The following is a 20,777-nucleotide window of genomic DNA, read 5'->3' on the forward strand; positions in this document are numbered from 1 at the left end:
TTCTCAAGTTTGGTCATCAGGCTTGTACTAGCTTCACCCAAAAAACTAGGGATCCTCATCTGTTCTGTATCCTCAAAGCTTTCTATGTAGTTTGGAAATTATTTACTCCTTGCAGTAAACCCTTATCAGTTTTGTAGCTTTTCTATTTCTGGTTCAGTTTTAATAATTAAGTGCCATCTGAGAAAACGGTTTGTATTGAGATGTTAAATTATTCACAATGATATTTTTATGTAACACTCAGTTCTTAATCACTTCCATGTCAGTGATATATTCCTTTAGTAATTTTTTTTTTTAATTTTTTTTTAACATTTATTTATTTTTGAGACAGAGAGAGACAGAGCATGAACGGGGGAGGGGCAGAGAGAGAGGGAGACACAGAATCGGAAGCAGGCTCCAGGCTCTGAGCCATCAGCCCCAGAGCCTGACACGGGGCTCAAACTCACGGACCGCGAGATCGTGACCTGAGCTGAAGTCGGACGCTCAACCGACTGAGCCACCCAGGCGCCCCTCCCTTAGTAATTCTAATTTCATGTTGGATTTTAAGATGAGATTATTGCCTGAAATCTATGAGTTATTTCATTCTGTAATGAACCAGTGTCTGCTTTTTAAATATCTAAATCACAAATTCCTGCTTTATGTTTATTCCTGCCTTTTTCATCTTCTATTTATTTATTACTATTTTCAAACTTAACTAAGTTTAAATACATATTTCCTTTCTTTGTTCTGTCCAATTTAAAAACAAAAACAAACAAACAATAAAACCCCACAACCAGTCACTGGTGCCATAAGGAAAACCACATTTTTTATGCCTCATAGTCAAAGTAAAATGGGCTCGCTTTCACTATCTATCCTATTCACTTCCCAGTTGTTGTTTTGTTTTGTTTTGTTTTGTTTTGTTTTGTTTATAACAGGATCTAGGACTTCTGACTTAGATGGAGCTAATCATTAAAGTTTTTTTAGATGCCTTTTCAAAAATGTTTACAGTTTTCGCTCTATTTGGACTGTTTTCAGGATAATTAGCATACTTCAGTCCCTGTTTGCCTTCTCGTAACACTTCCCACCAGTGCTACTGTGACTACTTTTTCGCTCTTAGCTTTTTATTTTGATGCGTCCCTCTCAGTCAACTGGAATATTTTGAAGTTTTTATCGTGAAGATATCCAGCTGATAAATTCCTAAGCACATCTGGTTTGTCCTTTAAAACTCTATAGACATGGGGGGCGCCTGGGTGGCGCAGTCGGTTAAGCGTCCGACTTCAGCCAGGTCACGATCTCGCGGTCCGTGAGTTCGAGCCCCGCGTCGGGCTCTGGGCTGATGGCTCAGAGCCTGGAGCCTGTTTCTGATTCTGTGTCTCCCTCTCTCTCTGCCCCTCCCCCGTTCATGTTCTGTCTCTCTCTGTCCCAAAAATAAATAAACGTTGAAAAAAAAAAAATTAAAAAAAAAAAAAAACTCTATAGACATGGGGGCGCCTGGGTGGTTCCGTCAGTTGGGCCTCTGACTTCGGCTCAGGTCAGGATCTCGCGGTTTGTGAGTTTGAGCCCCGCGTCGGGCCCTGTGCTGACATCTCAGGGCCTGGAGCCTGCTTCGGATTCTGTGTCTCCCTCTCTCTCTCTGCCCCTAACCCACTCGCATTCTGTCTCTGACTCTTTCACTCTCAAAAATAACTAGATTTAAAACACACACACACACACACACACACACACACACACACACACAACTCGACAGACACAGAAATGTCTGTGGTTCCTTCTTTTCAAAAATAGTGACCAGAAAAAAACCCACCCCAAATTTCACCAGATGTAAATATCACCTCTGTGAATTTCCACCCCCATCCCAACTACTTTGCAGAGGTGGAAAGTGAGAGGAATTATGGGATATAGCCATGGAGAGGAACTCAGGGATAGAGTGGCCACAGCCTTCGAAAGTTGTTCGTCCTGTGGACAACTTGTACTTCAGAGATAGGGACACTGTGGCCGAGACTGAGGAGAACCATCCATTCTCCTCCTGCCCCTCAGGGTTTCATCTCTCCTCCAGGAAGGGGACATTCTTCCCGGCTTCAGGCAGCTCATTGAACTTAGTTTTTAGTGCTAGTTAAAGTTCACATCTTTAATTTTATGAGTACTTTAAGGGAAAGGGAAAATCAAGGATGGAACATCAGTAACTTTCCTAATACCATATCTTGTAAGTTTTTGTTTTTTAATTAAATCGTTATGCTTACGGGGATAGGTCTAGCATAGACCAGTAGCATAGATGTGGCGTTTTCCTCAGAAAATGCTGGCTTTTTGCCGCCCGTGTTCCTTCTGCCACTTAGAATTAGCCCTGCTGTTTCATCCATGTTCTGCCAAGATAATTCTGGAAAAGCAATAAGAAAGAAGTTCATTTTTGTGTCTCCTCTACAGGTGAAGACAATTATTGGGAGTCTGAGTGCAGACACTGGAAAAGCTTCACCTGTAAAAGTGAGCAATCTTCTTTTTTTTGCTACTCGAGTATGAAACATGCTACAAAATTAATATATTCATAATTTAGGTTTGTTAGGTACTTTTGTATAAGTACGCTGTAGGCAAAATTGTTCTTGCTTTTAACTATTTTGTAAGCCAGAATAACAAGTATGGTCACCACAGGATAAAATATGAAAGGAAACACATACTTTACACACACACACACACACACACACACACACACACACACGAAGAATAAGAATGGAGTCCGTGAGAGTAACTATTGTGTGACTCAGTTTGAAGTCACTTCTTCCCATTGGCCTTCAGCTGTTAATGAGTTGGCCTTTTAGGTTATTTTAAACGCCTTTTATGGGCTAGAAAAGCTCTCTTTGTCCTTTTGACTTTGGGTTTTTCTGGAAGGTTTTAAATCTCAATCTACCTTTGTGGTGGTAGTATTTGAAAAACCACAAAGAATGCTAAAAGGGAAGGAAGGAAGGAGTATGCCCTTTTTTTTTTTCTTTTTTCAGTTCTAGACAGTTATTTTACCCTGCTTGTTTCGTAAGTACTTGATCATTCTCTACCCACATGATAAGCTATATGTCAGGACCCGGAATGCTGATGTTGCTCGATGACATATCAAGGGCTTACCAGAACACTAGGAATAGGTGAAGAAACTCAGTGCGCTAAGCATTGCATTATCATTTTTAACTCGTCAGTTTAGACTTTCAGTGTTACATCAGGCCTCTTTCTTTCTTTTTTTTTTTTTAACCAAACAGTAAAATAAAAGACAGAATTAAAAGCGTAAATGCAGCCCTGGGTTAGAGTTTTGTTGCCTTTAACTAGCAAAATAAGAATGCTTTATTGGAATCATAAATATTTGATACACTGCATTATTCTTCTTGAAGTACTCAAAGTGATTACAAAGACAAATGGTATTTTAATGGAGTCAAGATGACTTTGCTGTGTCAGAGTTCAGAATTCATCAGTGTTTTGTTAACTGGTAAAAACAATGGTTTTCTTGCCGCCGATCTTCATTGCTGGCCACAAAGTCCCAGAAGTTCCTTTGCCTAACTTACGGTAGGACGCTGAAGAGTTTAAAAATCAAGAGTCGGTAGTCCAGAGCTGACTTAGTTCTTAGGCACGGTGCCCGGATCCCTGATACTTTTAAAGGCCCGTGAAAATGTTTTCATTTTAATTTCTTTTTCAAAGCAGGAGATAAGTGAATGCAATGGTGAATATAGGATAATGAAGCTTGGGCTGGATGACTTTTTCTTTGTAACAACGCAGTTGTAAAGTGTAACTTTTGGCATTTCTTATGGAGGAAGGGGCCAGAGTGCCCACAGAAGTCTGAGTCACGGTCAGGCGCCCTCTGCATATGTGAGACCCCGTCACTCGAATGCATTTTTCTTTCTTTTTTGGGAGAGAAGTAATTATTTCTGTTTTAGAAATGATCGTCTTCTCTGTGAATGAGTCCGCGGACTCGTCTGCTCATCAGCGAGGGACACGGTTCTCGCTGCAGAGAAAAGTAACGTGTTGTTAGGCTCAGGAGCTGTGACTGTCGGTGCTGTTTCTCTGGAATAAAATCCATATTTTTCCCTCCAGAGACCCACCGATACCCTGTTAGCTTTATAATATGATACAGAAAAATAAGGAAAGAGAAAGCAAGACTTGACTCCGGAAGCTGTGGTCTGTGTCGGACAAGCGTTTTGCCCAAGGGGTGTGTGTTCCCGAGCCCGGTGGCTCAGCCGGCCTCCTTGCTGCCACGGGAGTCTAGAATTTTCCTCCTTCCGAAGCCGCTCATGTCTGTTACCAGGTGCACACCATTCTCAATGGCCGTGGCGGATCTGGTTTTGTTTGTGTCTGAAGCCCGGATCTGGTTTTAGAGAAAATAATTCTGCTAGTCTTCAACGGTACTGACTATATACATTGTGTCTAGAATACCTCCTGAAAGTCACTTGTTGATCTTAAACTAAGTGCATTGCATGTCTGGAGAAGTTTTTTTTTTTCAAAATAGGCAACTCACTCAAAGATAAACTACCTGAGAGCTAGGATCTTTGTCTCTTTTGTTCGTTGCTATTTTGTTCGAGAAAAAGCCAGACGTAAAAAAGAAGCTCAAATATTTGCCCAAAGAATGAATGGGCTAACGTCCTCCTTTAGAAAAACCGTATTCTGAAATTGCTTTTGGCTTGTAAGCGGCCTGCTAGCCCTCTCCTCCTTAGACCGGCAAGCATCCGGGCATGCACACACAAAAATGGACATTGCACGTTAATATAAAATTGTCATCTACCAGACTGTTACCCGCCAACTACATAAGAGCTGTCCTCTCTACATCAGCAAGCCAGTGTAGAGGGGGGGTACCACTTAATCAGATGAAGTCAGGAAAGCAAGAGAATTCTAGAGAAAGGTGCCCCTCGCCCCAGCTATTGGAAACGTAAATCTAGAGGTGTAAACAGAATCACCTGACTTTAATTAATAGCACTTGGTTAGGTGGTCCTGGTTTACTGAAAAATCAGAGGAGTGTGGCCCTATTTCACATGGTTTGTTGACTCGAGGAGAACTGGAATGCATTATTTTTCTGTCCACGTGCCATGAGTGTGCGCGTGTGTGTAAGAGGAAGAGAGAGATTCAGCTTCAAGACTACATTTTATTTTATTTTTTTTAATTTTTTTCAACGTTTTTTATTTATTTTGGGACAGAGAGAGACAGAGCATGAACGGGGAGGGGCAGAGAGAAAGGGAGACACAGAATCGGAAACAGGCTCCAGGCTCCGAGCCATCAGCCCGGAGCCTGACGCGGGGCTCGAACTCACGGACCGCGAGATCGTGACCTGGCTGAAGTCGGACGCTTAACCGACTGCGCCACCCAGGCGCCCCCAAGACTACATTTTAAAGCAGCCCCCCCAAATATATGCATTACACACACCCACGTGTACATTTTCTTTCTTTCTTTTTTTTTTAAAGATTTGAATGTTTATTTATTTATTTTGAGAGAGAGAGAGAGAGAGAGAACAAGCAGGGGAGGTGCAGAGAGAGAGAATCGCAAGCAGTTTCCACGCCGTCAGCACAGAGCTTGATGTGGGGCTTGAACCCATGCACTGCAAGATCACGATCTGAATCGAAATCAAGAGTCGGATGCTTAACCGATTGAGCCTTCCAGGCGCCCCCGTAATTTTTTTTTTTTCCGAACAAACTTGCCCCTGCATTTTATCCTCATTGTGTTCTTGTCCAGGGTCCCACCCGCCCTCTGATGAAGGTATGTTGGGACAGAGCTGCCGTCAGGAGTGCACAGTATGGAGCTGCCCAAAGAGCAGAAAGATGCCAACTAAATATTCTAACGCCTGCACCAGGCGCCGGGGTGCTTGAGTGTCCTGACCTTTACTGCTCGTGCTAGCAGTTTCCGAGCCCCTTCTGAGGTCAAGTGGGGGTGCAGGATAGTGGGGCGGTTTCTAGCGAAGATCCTGAAGACTAGACGTGGTATGTCTCCTGTGCCAGATTTGCCATCACTAAGCGCTGCCGTGATGGCTCCTGAGGGGCCTGCAGGGGGGTCGCGCTCTTCTCTGGAGGGTAGACATCCCTCATGTCTCCCGTCCCCACACGATGACTCTTACTGCCCTACGTGAGCAGGTGCATGATGCACACGCATTGAACCCAGGTCACCAGCTGCTTCTGTGGTACGTCCAAAGGGTACAGTCCTGGAGCTGAGGGCTTTGCGGGATTGAATATTGAGGCTTATTACCCCCAGGACTTACAAACAGTACAGTGCAGGCATGCTCGGGGAGGGATCAGCTGTTTAGTCCTTCCGTGTCCCGCGGGTGTCCTCGCCACTGTGTTCCCAAGGCCCTGTAAGAGTGTTACTCAGGCTGATAGATTTGTTGGATGGCAGCTAATAGAAGGCTCACCAGTGACTGCAGTGTAAATGATTCGCACTGCGAATAAATAACTTGTATTGAACTACACACTGCTAATCATATAACCATCCAGCGGAACTCTTGGCCCAGTGCTGGAGGACAGGGCTTCACGCAGGATGGGATCTTTAAAAAGTCATCGAGATGCTTTCCTTCTGCTTCGTCCACTGCAAAATCCCCTGGGTATCTCTTGACGTGCGGTGTCATAAAAATGATTTTTTTAGTGTGTCATCAAAGATTAAAGGTGTTATAGCTAAATGTAGTGGTTACAAAAACATAGCACAAAATTACAGCACTCAGATGTACAGATTTGACTCTGCCCAAGCATTGGGCATCTCTCCTCCATTAAAAATATCTCCTGGGGCGCCCGGGTGGCTCAGTCGGTTAAGCGTCCGACTTCAGCTCGGGTCACGATCTCACGGTCCGTGAGTTCGAGCCCCGCGTCAGGCTCTGGGCTGATGGCTCAGAGCCTGGAGCCTGCTTCCGATTCTGTGTCTCCTTCTCTCTCTGCCCCTCCCCCATTCATGCTCTGTCTCTCTCTGTCTCAAAAATAAATTTAAAAAAAAACGTTAAAAAAAAAAAAAGTATCTCCTATTGGGGCGCCTGGGTGACTCAGTCTGTGACCTGATTTTGGCTCAGGTCACGATCTCGCGGTTCATGGGTTTGAGCCCCGCATCGGGCTCTGTGCTGACAGCTCGGAGCCTGGAGCCTGCTTCAGATTCTGTGTCTCCCTCTCCCTCTGCCCTTCCCCTGCTCACACTCTGTCTCTCTCAAAAATAAGATAAACATTAAAAAAAAAAAAAAGTATCTCCTATTAAGGAGTTGTTGAGATCGGCTGCACCGACAACGTGAAATATGCCCCACACGATGGGACTATACACTTAAAAATGGCTAAGATGGCAAATTTTACGTTATGTGTATTTTGCCACGATCAAAAATTTCAAAATATTTTTTTGAAAGTATCGCCGGAAGTTTGCATAGCTTAAGCTGGGGTAGAGATTAAGGGGTGAGGAGAGAGTGGAGGGGGAAGACTTTCTCGCTGCAGATCTGTGTCATTAGGGAAAGGTATGACAGGGTCCCCAGCTATTCTCGAGAAAAAAAAAACAATATTAGTTTAAAAAAAAAAAAAGTCCTTGTTTTCTCATGAAAGGATGACCTTTGGAATGAGGAACTGGTTGCTGTTCCTGGCATGGAACATTAGGGGATTCTCAGGACAGTATGACCTCAATTTTGTGGAATTATGGCAATAGGTTTCCGTCAAAAACAAGGAGGGGGTGGGGGGCTTCACGGTGAAATAGCTGGGGTTTGAGCAAGGTTGATGAGTTCCTCTTTCTACAGAGCCTTTACCACGCTGCTCTAAGTTCCATGTCTTCAAGGAGGTGCTGTGGGCAGGCTTTCTCAAACTTGAGCATGGACCGTCTCCCCACCTCCTCCACCTGGCCCGGCCTTATAGGGTTTTTTTTTTTTTAACCTGTTAACCGTGTTGTTCTGTGGAAGGTAGGTTGGTGAATACAGACGCAAGGCCAAGTGTGGGAACACCAACGTAGAAATTGCTTGTAGAAAGAAATAGAGAAACAACTGAAGCCAGAATGGTGACCCGTCCCCGTAGGAGGAGCTTGGAGACCGGACGCTTCTGGATCACAAAGCCCTGCATGCCAGCTCGGGGCGCCCCATCTCCATACCCGGTAACGGGGCCAGGCCTCGCGTCTGCTCATTAGAGATCCCTCACCTTCGGCGTTCCCCTCAGAGCGACCCGAAGGTTCCGTGTCTGAAACTTGTGGAGCACCTTGAAAGCATTTAGCTAAGCCACTGGCTCAAGGATTGGCAAAGATGATGTTCGGTCATCTGAAATTCTAATGTGGAAGAAGGGTGCCTTAGATCTTTCACTATTACCCTACGTCCAGTCTAATAACGTGATAGATTCCGATGGGCTCCTTGTGTGAACACATTTCCTGGAAGTGGCGTAAAATTCCTTAGCCCGAGTCGTAATTGATACATTGTTAAAGGTGATCTGTTTCAGGATCGTTTCGTAAGTGAGGGCATACTTTGTATGAAATATGAAGTACAAAGCACCCCGCATTGTGAAGGGTACCAAGGCGAGAAGAAAAGGCTTCTGCCCTTGGAGAAGTTCTAAGACACAAGTAACAAATAACCTTTCTGTGAAGCAGTATGTGATAAAGAGTGGCATCAGAAATGTATTTTACCGAAGAGCTTAGAAATGTGATCCGAAGAGATGTACTTCCCGTATAAATTGTTCACTTCTGGGGGGCTCAGTCAGTTGAGCGTCCGACTTCGGCTCAGGTCATGATCGCACAGCTCATGAGTTCAAGCCCCGCGTCGGGCTCTGTGCTGACAGCTCAGAGCCTGGAGCCCGCTTCCGATTCTGTGTCTCCCTCTCTCTCTGCCCCTAACCCACTCGCATTATGTCTCTGTCTCTCTCAAAAATAAATAAACAAAAAAAAAAATTTTTTTTTAAGTTGTTCACTTTGGTATGTTCTCTGTCTTTGAAAATGATGCTTCTTTTTTGTTGCTTGAGTATGAAGTTACCGGTTAAGTCAAAACTGTTTAATTGTTATTCACATCATCAGTATCCTTACTTTTTTCCCACTTTTTTTCCCTGTCATGTTCTGAGAGGGCTGTTTTAGAGCTCTCACTGTGTTAGTGAATTGTCAGTGTTTCCTTTTAATTCTGTCAGCTTTTCCTTTCTGTGTTTCATTTTTTTTTTTTCAACGTTTATTTATTTTTGGGACAGAGAGAGACAGAGCATGAACGGGGGAGGGGCAGAGAGAGAGGGAGACACAGAATCGGAAACAGGCTCCAGGCTCTGAGCCATCAGCCCAGAGCCCGACGCGGGGCTCGAACTCACGGACCGCGAGATCGTGACCTGGCTGAAGTCGGACGCTTAACCGACTGCGCCACCCAGGCGCCCCCCTTTCTGTGTTTCAAAGCTATGCTTTAGATACATTAAGGTTCACAAGTTGTTCACTTATCATACAGCGAGGTGCAGGTAATTGTTGTATTTTAGAAACCAGATGGAGTATCATATCCCCATGAAGGACGGGGTCACACAGGATTATCGGAGGTTTCATGCTCTTAACATCTGCAGCTGAAAATCTACCTAGGATGGGCCCACCAGGGGCTTACCCGGGGAACATCTAATGGGCACGGAAAAGCTGTCACCTAAAATGTCAGAAGAACCAGATGCGCCCAGTGGTGCCAGATCTGCTTTCAACAGCTGTAGATAATGAATCCAGTGTCTGGAACAGACAACTAGTTTTAATATTTGAGACACTTGTAGAAGCCCTGGACCAGACTCACCAGGCTTAAGAAGTCAGAATTATCCACCACGGCCGGCAGTCATCAAGGCCTGCGTTCATGCGGACTGCGTAATGCTGCTCTCACCATCACCTCTGCCTCGGCCCCTTTCTTCCCGTTCCAGACCCCGGGCATCTCGATTTCAATTGCATTTTCCAAGGTCCGCCTGCTGTTAGAAGTGTGTGTTTTATTGCCCGACACCGTCATGGCTGTTCTGGGCCATAAGGGAAGCCTGTTCTGGAGGAAGATTACATTCGTGATAAAGACTTTTTAAAGTTAAGTTGGGCATTAAAGCAATCATTGTGTTTCAAAATTGAAAGACACAGGGTTGCAATTGATCTTAAGTCCTGCATTAAGTAGAGTATTTTCTTTTAATATTCTTTGTCTTAAAAAAAGAAAAAAAGTGGAGTCTGGCTTCTTAAAATGTTGTAACTTCATATATATTCCTTTGATTTCTAAAGCGTGGTCATTCAGAGGAAAACAGTGGACCAATTTCACAGGTCCTCGTAGATGGAATATTGGAGCCACCAGGCTCTTAGCCAGATGACCGACAAATCGTGTTTCTCTGTTTTCCCTTTTATTTCTAAGCCCTCTGCCTCAGCACTGACTCTCTTTCCTGGGTGTTTCCAGTTGGGGAGCTCCCAGTCACCTCCAAGGTCACTTATTCCTCCAACTAACTTCTAAATCCTATTTGAGGAGATGAAGATATTTTTGTGCGTGCTTCTCATTTTTTTTTTTATTTTTATTTTTAATTTTTTTTTTTTAACGTTTATTTATTTTTGAGACAGAGAGAGACACAGCATGAACGGGGGAGGGGCAGAGAGAGAGGGAGACACAGAATCGGAAGCAGGCTCCAGGCTCCGAGCCATCAGCCCAGAACCTGACGCGGGGCTCGAACTCGAGGACCTCGAGATCGTGACCTGAGCCGAAGTCGGACGCTCAACCGACTGAGCCACCCAGGCGCCCCGCGTGCTTCTCATTTTAAATGCACGTTTGACATTTCTTTCCCTCCTCCCCGCCCCCTCCCCGTCCCCCAATACCTAATTTGTCACCAGATCTCACTAAATTTTCCTCACCATCTGTTTCATCCTTCTTTTCCATTTCCACGGCCCTTCATAAAGGGAAACGCTGATCACTTGAGTATTTATCACACACTGGGCACTACATTTAGCCCTTGAACCACACAGGTTTGAACAGCACGGGCCCACGTCCACATGGATTTTTTTCACTAAATACAGTACAGCCCTGTAAATGTATTTGCCTTATGATTTCCTTAATAAGATTTTCTTTCCTCTAGCTTACTTTATTGTAAGAAGAGGGTGCGCTTTTTGCGGGGGGGCTTTTTTGGCGACTCATGTACCCTGGAACCCATGCCCCCACGATTCGACCGCATTAAAGAGCCTGAAGAAGATTTTATTGTAAGACTACAGTATATAATACATGTACACAATATATGTTAATCGACTGCTTATGTTATCAGTAAGTCTTCTGGTCAACAGTAGGCTACTGGTAGCTAAGTTTTGAGGGGAGTCAAAAGTTACATACCAATTTTCAGCTGCATCGGGGGCGGGTTAAGGGCACTGACCCTCACGTTGTTCAAGGGTCAGCTGTCTATACTTTTTCTTACTTAATTCTTTTAGCTTTGTGCAGTTATTATCATGAATTGAACTTCCCATGTTAGGACACTGAGACTCTCAGAAATTTAAGTCATTGCCAAAAGTCACAAAATTAGTAATTAAAAAAAAATTTTTTTTTAACGTTTATTTATTATGGGCAGACAGAGACAGAGCATGAGCAGGGGAGGGGCAGAGAGAGAAGGAGACACAGAATCCGAAGCAGGCTCCAGGCTCTGAGCTGTCAGCACAGAGCCCGACACGGGGCTTGAACTCACGGACCGTGAGATCATGACCTGAGCCAAAGTCGGACGCTTAACCGACTGAGCCACGAAGGCACCCCCAAATTAGCAATTTTTGAAATAGGACAAGTATAAACACCTGGGTACAACCCCAAGTCTAATATCTTCTTTGCTTCTGTGACATGTGAAATGCCACCCACAGCCTGGCTATACTGCGAGCCCGTGTTGCCACCTTGGGGCGGAAGGATCAGATTCTCTTTCTCTCGTTTTTCTGAACTTGCAAACCTCCTGCTGCTTCTGCCCACCAGCCTGGTCTGCCCAACGTCTTGGGTTAATTATGTCGGGTGTCTGGTCTAACATTCACAATGACGTGTTACTTGCTCTGCAAAATCTGACCTTTCTAAACATGTCATCTTTAAGTCAACTCTTCCAGAAAATTGTGTTTTGTACCACTCAGAACCCTCTCCATTCCTTGGAGTTGGTCTGCAAGAAACACAGGGGGCTCTGGGGTCAGCGGGACCTGGGTGCGTATCTCTCCTTCTCTCTTCCCTGGGACCTCGGGCAAGTGTTTTGCCAATTTCATCTGTGAAATCACGGCCGTAAACTCACTTCAGTTTAACTGTGAGTCTAGAGAGTGCGTGTTCAGTGCCAACTGTAGTGAGAGCCTGGCCCCTGGCAGGCTCTCAAACGGAGCTGGAGGGTAGTAGCAGTAACACTATTATCGGGACCTTATCTCTCCTTTTAAACTCAGTTCAAATTCCTCCTCCTGTTTAAATTACTCTGAACTGATTTTATCTGCCTGCTCCTCAAAGCTGCGGTATCAGTTAGACTGCGAACAATGCATTTAGCAATTTTAATTATGTGATGCTGCCTTGCCATCTTAAAAATGCGTCTTGGGATGCCTTCTCGAGAGCTGTTAATTCCTGCTCCAATGGACTGAGGTAATTCAAAGGCTGAACTAGGTCTTACGCATCGTATCTAGGCTGGTGCCTGATACATAACTATTCACAAACTTTTTTGATACGTGATTAAGAAATTTCACATTCATTCATAAGAAATCAATACGCTGAATTGGTTTGAAATATAGAGATATTTACACCCAGGTAGGTGCCTCTGTCGTACATGATTAGCCCAAATTTCTTTCTCCCTAGTTCTGAGTGTGAAGACTATTGCAGAGTAAATTTTAAAATTCCAAGACTGGGGCGCCTGGGTGGCGCAGTCGGTTAAGCGTCCGACTTCAGCCAGGTCACGATCTCGCCGTCCGTGAGTTCGAGCCCCGCGTCAGGCTCTGGGCTGATGGCTCAGAGCCTGGAGCCTGTTTCCGATTCTGTGTCTCCCTCTCTCTCTGCCCCTCCCCCGTACATGCTCTGTCTCTCTCTGTCCCAAAAATAAATAAACGTTGAAAAAAAAATTTTTTTTAAAAAAAAAATAAAATTCCAAGACATTTCATTATCCAATATTTCTTTTTAAAAATTTTTTTAATGTTTGTTTTTGAGAGACAGAGAGAGACAGAGAACGAGCAAGGGAGGGACAGAAAGAGAGACACACACAGAATCTGCAGCAGGTTTCAGGCTCCGAGCTGTCAGCACAGAGCCCGATGCGGGGCTCGAACCCACAAATGGTGAGAGCAGACCTGAGCCGAAGTCGGACACCCGACAGACTGAGCCACCCAGGTGCCCCTAAAACTGTCTATCAAACCCTTAAAACATGGATGTATATGCGGTCATTTGTTTTTCTTGGGATAACTCCAGATTAGGAAGTATTCTGATTTTCCTCGTAACTGTTATTTTCCAGGCTTAATTTTTTTTTTTTTTTCTCGTGCAGCCCTCCACTTTTCTTCTTTGCCTCTTCAGTCCAATCACTTTTTCTCCCCTCCCCCAACCAGGTTTTCCCTCAGGAGAGTCTGCTGGAGAGGACGACACTGTTCTTTATGCCTGAGGAAAAGTCTTAGAGATGAAAATGTAGCGGCCCTTTTAAGCTGAAGGCACGGCTTGGTGGCTTGGTTCGTTATGGGCCTTTTAGCTTTACTTAACCACTCTTTATTTACAGCAGAGTCTTAAAAATTTTTTTTTTCAATGTTTATTTATTTTTGGGACAGAGAGAGACAGAGCACGAACGGGGGAGGGGCAGAGAGAGGGAGACACAGAATCGGAAACAGGCTCCAGGCTCTGAGCTATCAGCCCAGAGCCTGACGGGGGGCTCGAACTCACGGACCGCGAGATAGTGACCTGGCTGAAGTCGGACGCTTAATCGACTGCGCCACCCAGGCGCCCCTTCAGCAGAGTCTTAAAACCACACTTTATCTCTCATTTTAACTGGAGGATCGGAGCCCCTCTCTAGACAATGTAAGGATTGTTGAAAGAAACATCATTTGAAGCAACTTGCAGGCAAGGTGTGTGTTTCATCCTGAAGTCTTGCACAAAGACTGTTTCTAAGCAAAAAAATATATATGACCAATCTGAGCAATCTGTGGCCTACGTAGAAGAAGTTATTTGTGGAAATATTTACTTGGGGCAAAGGAAGTCTCCTTGGTCCGCTGGATCTAAAAAGTTGTAAAATTGAACTGCGTGATCCTTTGAAGAAGGAATCCTCATTCCGGGAAGATGGCCTTGTGCTTTCTTGGAGCTGAGGAAGGGGGTGAGGGGTTAAGCCACTTCCCCCAGCTGTCGAGACGTGTCATCCCATCACATGCCCGGCTTGGTGAGTGAATCTCCTTCTCTGTGCCCTCGGCCTCGACGTCTGCCTGTGAGGCGATGCTAGCTGGAAAAAGCCTCAGAGGATGTAGAGGCCAAGGCCGGCTTGCCCACACCACCACTGGGATCTAGCAAGATCTCTCTCTTCGCAAAATGCCCTCTCGAAAAACCCCTCCAAAATTTCTCAAGAGCACTTGAACATTCGTGACTGGCGGTCTGTCGGAAAGGACAGGGAACTGATGAGGGTTCGGGCAGTAAAATTAGGTATATACACAGCATAGGTCATGTGCAAGCCATCTTCGATTCAAGCCAGGGTGATTTTCCAACAGTTCATTTGAAAAATACTTTGGGGTGTATTTTTTCCTCATTAGACATAAAACCACGCATGAGGAGTCCTCAAGCAGACAGAGCCTACTGAACCCATACTGGTCCCGAAATGCAATCTTGTGCCTACATTAGGGCCATTTGGAGGGTGGGGTCCTGTTACCTACATTCTTTCCCCACTGTTCCCACAAACAATTGAAAGTCTGGTATTTGTAGGCGAACCTCACCTCCTGGAGAACTTCTCACAACTAGAGAATGTGGCACCCACGTCTTGTATTAGGTCATGCATCTTGATATCAGACTTTAGAGATTCGCACACGAGCTATTAAACTATAGTCATAACGACATAAGTAATCGTGTGTAAGAATGAAACCGTGGAGCTTCAGGGACACATCAGGGCAATAATAGGAACACAGTGTATCACACTTTAAAGTTTTATGCTTTTACATCTTATCCCAGTTAAAATTTGGAAACTCTAAGACCTAGGCGTTCTCATTTCTTTTGTAGCAAGGGCTTAGGTGGGATGCATTGGGATAAGCAATAAAATAGCACCTCATATGCCGAGGGGGGAATGAAGAGATGGTGGGGATGGTGACCGAGCCTCATGGGGGCTCAAACAACATGTGCACGATATGTACATATCGCGAAAGGAGAAATGAGAAATATACCCATTGTGACCGCGTGTCCCACAGTGAGCATTTGCTAGTCGTGGGTAATACGAGGTTGAAGGAGAAAAGGAGAGGATAAGGACGTCTTTGCCTTTCCCTCCCTTCAACTCCTCATCTTCCCAGTTAGGGTTACCCACCCCCCTGGCATCTGAGACATGTTGTTCCAGAAAGACACTGATAACCTACAGCTGGAGCCCACCTTGAGGATTACTGTGTGTTAAAAAGCTTTTATGTGGCTTTTTATATGGCTGGGAACCATATATACCATTAGGACCTGGAACACATTTTCCTGTAGAAATAAACAACCATGTACCGGGAGTCTTTTGGAACATGCTCCCTTTTTAAATTGGTTCTGCCTGTACATGTACAGTTGAGTGAGCCTGGGAACAGAATAGGAAAACCCTGGATTCTCTTGGGGGATATAAGGCTTCTTTCCTTTGGAACTCAGTGAACTGTCCTGCCACCTTGTGCACCCAGAGACCAGTCCCAGCTATGTATTTCTTAGACACAAAATAAAATTTCAAAGTTTTCCATGTGCTTTTTTAATGAACATGAGCTTTCCTATCTGAGAAACTTTAAACACTTATGAAATGATTATGATGCTCATGGGGTCACTTAAGAGTACAGAGAACAGATGGTGAGAAGGTTCGTTGACATGACCAGCTGACCTCCTGTGAGATATTGAACACTGTAATTTCTTTTTCTTCCTCCATGATCGTTCTTCTGACCATCTTGAAAGACAGCCAAGAAAACTTTCTCTTCTAATTATTTCCAACTACTTCTCGGCAGTTCATTCAGACTTACGATTAAACAAATCATCCGGGCTTTGGGAGTCCCAATTTAAACATCAAGTGTTTGCATTTATATTGCAGAGAGAGGATTAATTCTCTCTCCCGCCACCAGGTTTAGCCTGAAAGGCCAATTATTTACTTTTGCTCACTCTTGTATACTGAGCAGTTGTTGAGTAAATGCATTAAATAATATGGTATCTTGAGTCAGGAAAATGTGTTTCCCAAGTGAACCATTTAGAGAAAAGGGCAAGCATTTTGTATTTTAGATTTATAGCAAATTGAAGACTTATATTCTCAGGAATTTTTATTTTAGCAGATCAGTGTATGTTCAGGAAGAAAACGCCAGAGATACGTAAGGCGCTTTCTTTCCTAACATTCAAAGCACGTGCACAGTTATTACATTTTTTATCTCCCACAACCCCATCCCCAAGGCTTCTGCTTTCCCTGCTTTACTAGTTTCATTGGGTTTTTCCCTGCCCTGGGTTTTTACTTTATCAGATAGAATGTTTTCAACTGTAAGAAAGACTCTAGTTCAAATTTGTTGAAACAAAAGGAAATTAATTACTAATCTGTGGAAGGAATATGTCCTTTAGGGTTCATTGACTCTTAGGAACATCACTGATAATTCAGTTTGCCCCCATCTTTCTTGCCTTCTTTCTCTGGCGGATTCTCCTAAACGATCACAAAATGGCTGCCAGACACAAACGGTTTAACAGATTCCTTTGTCCATCTGCACCAGGAGAAAGAGAGGGATCTCTCCCTAGCCATGGAATACAAGTCCCTTCTTCCAATCCAATGGTCTCTTACATCACAGAGAGGAATAACCGCACCAAGAATGCCATGAACTGATTGGCTTAGATTAACCAGGATCCAGTTGGGGATGGGATCAGCTCCACCCTTACCACATGACTGTGAGTAGAAGAGATGAAGAGGTGGACACCTCAACACAACAAGGGCTTGTTGGGAAGGGAGAGGTAGAGAATAGGTGTTGGGTGAACAATCTACAGTGCCCACGGAAGTGAGGTTGTTGTACTTGTCGCATTTTTATTTTCTAAATAAAACTTAGTTCTGAATATAATCTGTCAACTCCTGGCTCTTATCCCTTTGCAGACTGTCCATTGTTCTAGAAAGTTCCTCAAGTTATTTCTTGGCACCTTGGAGAAAGGGGACCATGTCTCGGATTATGAACAACTGGGGTGTTGTCTTCATCTTGTGGTCTTAAGTTGCTGAGTCTCCATGACCGGAAGGTGGCAGCCATCCAGCCTACCATGCTATCCAGAATCACTCATGCGCAGAACCCACCCTGGGCCAATTGGTGCTTGGTTTTTGGAGCATGTGCCAGAGTCAGACTATACTCTCTGCAGAGCTGGAGACGTCGCTAATGTCTCATGGAATTTTAAGTGAAAATTATTCTGTTAGAAAACACCGTCTGCTCTGCGTTCCTCTATCTTTAGGACTCGGACGTAGACCTTAGGGCCCATGGCGCCTGAGGACAGTAGACCAATAACTGAGCTGCTGGGAGTGGCTTCTAGGCTTCTGGCTTGGACAGCTGGGTAGAAGTAGGTTGTGACCAGACAGGCAGGTTCCATGTGCTACTTAGGGCCCGGGTTAAATAGACCAACGTAGTCAATTTCATTACCTCCTTATCCCTTATCCCAATACCATGTCTGTAGGAAGATGTGTTCCAGTCCCCAGACGTTAAGTCTGGGCTCAGAGTGCTTTAGAACTCAATCTGTTTGTAGGTTGCAAGTTACTGCAGTCGTTGGTGCCACTATCTTGTGTTGTCCTCCTTCTCCAACAACGTTATGTCATTGGAAAAGAAAGTTTTGGTGGGGAAAATGAAACTTTTTTTCCTGTTTGTGTCAAAGCTTTAATGATTTAATTTAATAATTAATGTCAAGGCTCGGCACAGGGCTTTCTTCCTGCTGGATCGTGTTACTCAATTCCTTACAGGGACCAGCACAGACCTCTAGGGAAAGGCCTCTGTTTCTCTCAGCTATAAAACAGATGGTAAACCGCGCCCCCCCCCCCCCAGCTGCTTCTGGCCTTTGTTTCTTCATTCCTTAAGGTTTGTCAATCTAGGAACGTTGGTGAAGGTAGCATTGGTGGGGGGGGGGGGGGCCCACTCTGGAGCTCAGGTAATAGTCCAGTTAAGACCAAAGAAATTTGTAATCTATAAACTCAGCCTCAGGATGCCTGGGTGGCTCAGTCAGTTAGGGGTCCGACTCTTGACTTCAGCTCAGGTCACGATCTCATAGTTTCGTGAGTTCGAGCCCCTCATGGGGCTCTGCACTGTCCATGTGGAGCCTGCTTGGCATTCTCTCTCTCCCTCTGCCCCTCCCCAGCTGGCTCGCTCTCTCTCAAAAATAAATAAATGAGCTTAGGTTTTAAGACATTACACAAACAAGCAAACAAACTCGGCCTCAGTGCGCCTGTCTGCTCTAATGGGGCCTCGCTTCCACCTCTTAAGTGGAAACGGTGTCCTGACGGATGATCTGGTGTTGCCTTCCCTTCTTTCCACATTGGAAATGCCCCTTGTTTGAGCAAAAACTCCTTGTGGAAAGCAACGGCAACAGCAACAACAAAACACTGAACAGAGATGTATGATCTCTTCTGCGTCTTCCTTCACCTTGGCAGTTCTCTGGGTAAAAGAAGCAAGTTATACAAATACAATGTGGACAAAAGGTGTTACAAGGGCCAGATGTTCCCCTTTCAGCAGCTGGATGGAGTTGTGGTCGTCTGAAGCCAGCCCGTATATTCAGATTGGAATGTTGCCCAGAGAAGAGGGTTGAGGAACAGTGTAGACTTGGCCTTCCTCTCAACAAGCGGGGTCCCCACAATATACTACCGGCTCCCCCTTCAAGGGCATCTGTGGTCTGATTCTGTCCAGCTGTATCTCTGGTTTCTTTCCCAGCCCGTACCCCTCTGCTAACCTGAGTCTGTCTGTCATCTTGCCCCATTCATGAAACATCTTTCTTCTCTGCGTGGAGCAGAATTGTACTTTCCAGATAACCGGTGAGTCTTGTGTGTCTCTGCCCATCTCTGTGCTCGCTTCAGCCACACGGGGTATTAATTTTAGTTGTAAATATGTCCTGTTACTTATGAGAAAATCGGGGCCCAGAGAGACGTGGTGATGCCCCCAAATGTGCCCAGAACGCTTGCGCCAGAGACGGAACTGGAATCAAGAAATCCTGTCTTCCAGCTCGGCATGGTTGCCATCAGACCAAATGCATTTATAAGATTCTTTATTTTCTTCGCAATGGGTCGGTGCGTGTCGTGTATATATTTATACGTATACGCACATGTACATATATACACACATATTTTACACTAATGAACAATAAGAAAGGTGGATTTTTAAAAACTGATTTGCTAAATTAGTCTGGAGCTGGGGATGCAAGCCATTCAAATCTTCCAATGTGAAAATTGGGCCTATTTAAACGTATATTAAGGCTGGGCTTATATTACCTTCGCTTACCTAATTATTAAGATTTCAAGTTTCTCAGATCCCTAAATACTTCATCACTAGCCTTTTAAAATACTGTATTGCTGTAGACATGACTTCTTTATTTGTTAATGTTCATTTATTTATTTTTGGAGAGAGAGTGTGTGAGTGCAAGTGGGGGAGAGGCAGAGAGAGAGGGGAGAGAGAGAATCCCAAGCAGGCTCCATACCGTCAGCACAGAGCCTTACATGGGGCTCGATCTCATGAACTGTGAGATCATGATCTGTGCCCAGATCAAGAGTCAGATGCTTAACTGACTGAGCCACCAGACTCCCCTAGACTTCTTTTTAAAAAAAAAAAAAATTTTTTTTAATATTTATTTAGTTTTGAAGGAGAGACAGCGTGTGAGTGGGGGAGGGGCAGAGAGAGGGGGAGACAGAATCCGAAGCAAGCTCCAGGCTCTGAGCCCGACGCGGGGCCCGAACTCACAAACCGCGAGATCATGACCTGAGCCGAAGTCGGAGGCTCAACCGACTGAGCCACCCAGGCGCCCCTCCCCCTAGACTTCTTTAAAAGAATTTCCACACATGACCTTATGGGTACTTAGTCTCTGGCTGCGGATCAACTCTAAGAAGGCTGCTTGCTTATATTATCTGTTCAATTCAGTCTGTGTTTTCAGCAAACTTGTAAGAGACAGCATTATGAGGTTTGCGTAGAATGGGCTTCTGTTTGTTACACACAATCTAACATCATAAAGTATCTGGGAAGAGAGTAGTTTGAAGCACAGAATCCAGTAATTCTGTCGAGTTATCGGACAACCTCTAATTATATAATTAATTTTCCTTGTTCATAGCAATCTAGTTTGTCCTATTTGCAACAGATGTGTCTAAACAATATGCTTCAATAAATCAAGCAGAAGTATTTTCCTGCATTATAATTATCACATACAACATTTTTGTGTCCAGCCTCGCTTCTGCTTAGCAACTTTTAGAGAAACTGAACTCAGAAGTCCAAAAATCAATGAAGTGCAGTGAAAAGCAGAATTGGCCCTCCCTTAGAGCTAACGGTGATACTAAACCCAACAATAACAAGGAAAAATAGTATCTTGTTGTTGTTGTGTGCCACTTGGCCCTTGAAAAGATTTCTCGGTCAATCAGTGGGCATAAAAGGTTTCAAGACCTCTTGTCTACTTGTGAGATGTGTGTCTAAAGAGACGTAAAGAGCAGAAGTATTTGAAAATTGACTTATATACGAAAGTGGCTGGAATGCCTATAGGCAAATAGACCTTTCCAGGAATATGACAGTGAAGAGTGAGTCTAAAAGTCCACTTGCCTGGTTTCTGTAAG

The 20,777-nt window shown here is 44.5% G+C and overlaps 1 protein-coding gene across 1 annotated transcript in view; it reads left to right on the forward strand.

Annotated features, from left to right (window-relative positions):
* The first annotated feature begins 2,402 nt into the window (after positions 1 to 2,402).
* The window catches only part of PLEKHG1 (pleckstrin homology and RhoGEF domain containing G1), a 179,519-nt gene continuing 161,144 nt past the window's right edge, over positions 2,403 to 20,777 (forward strand). Inside the window, exon 1 of the mRNA XM_030316589.1 lies at positions 2,403 to 2,454. The gene's annotated coding sequence lies outside the window, so the exon portion shown is untranslated. The remainder of the gene's footprint in view (positions 2,455 to 20,777) is intronic.

Source organism: Lynx canadensis, chromosome B2, assembly GCF_007474595.2.
Source record: "Lynx canadensis isolate LIC74 chromosome B2, mLynCan4.pri.v2, whole genome shotgun sequence".
Taxonomy (NCBI): Eukaryota; Metazoa; Chordata; class Mammalia; order Carnivora; family Felidae; genus Lynx; species Lynx canadensis.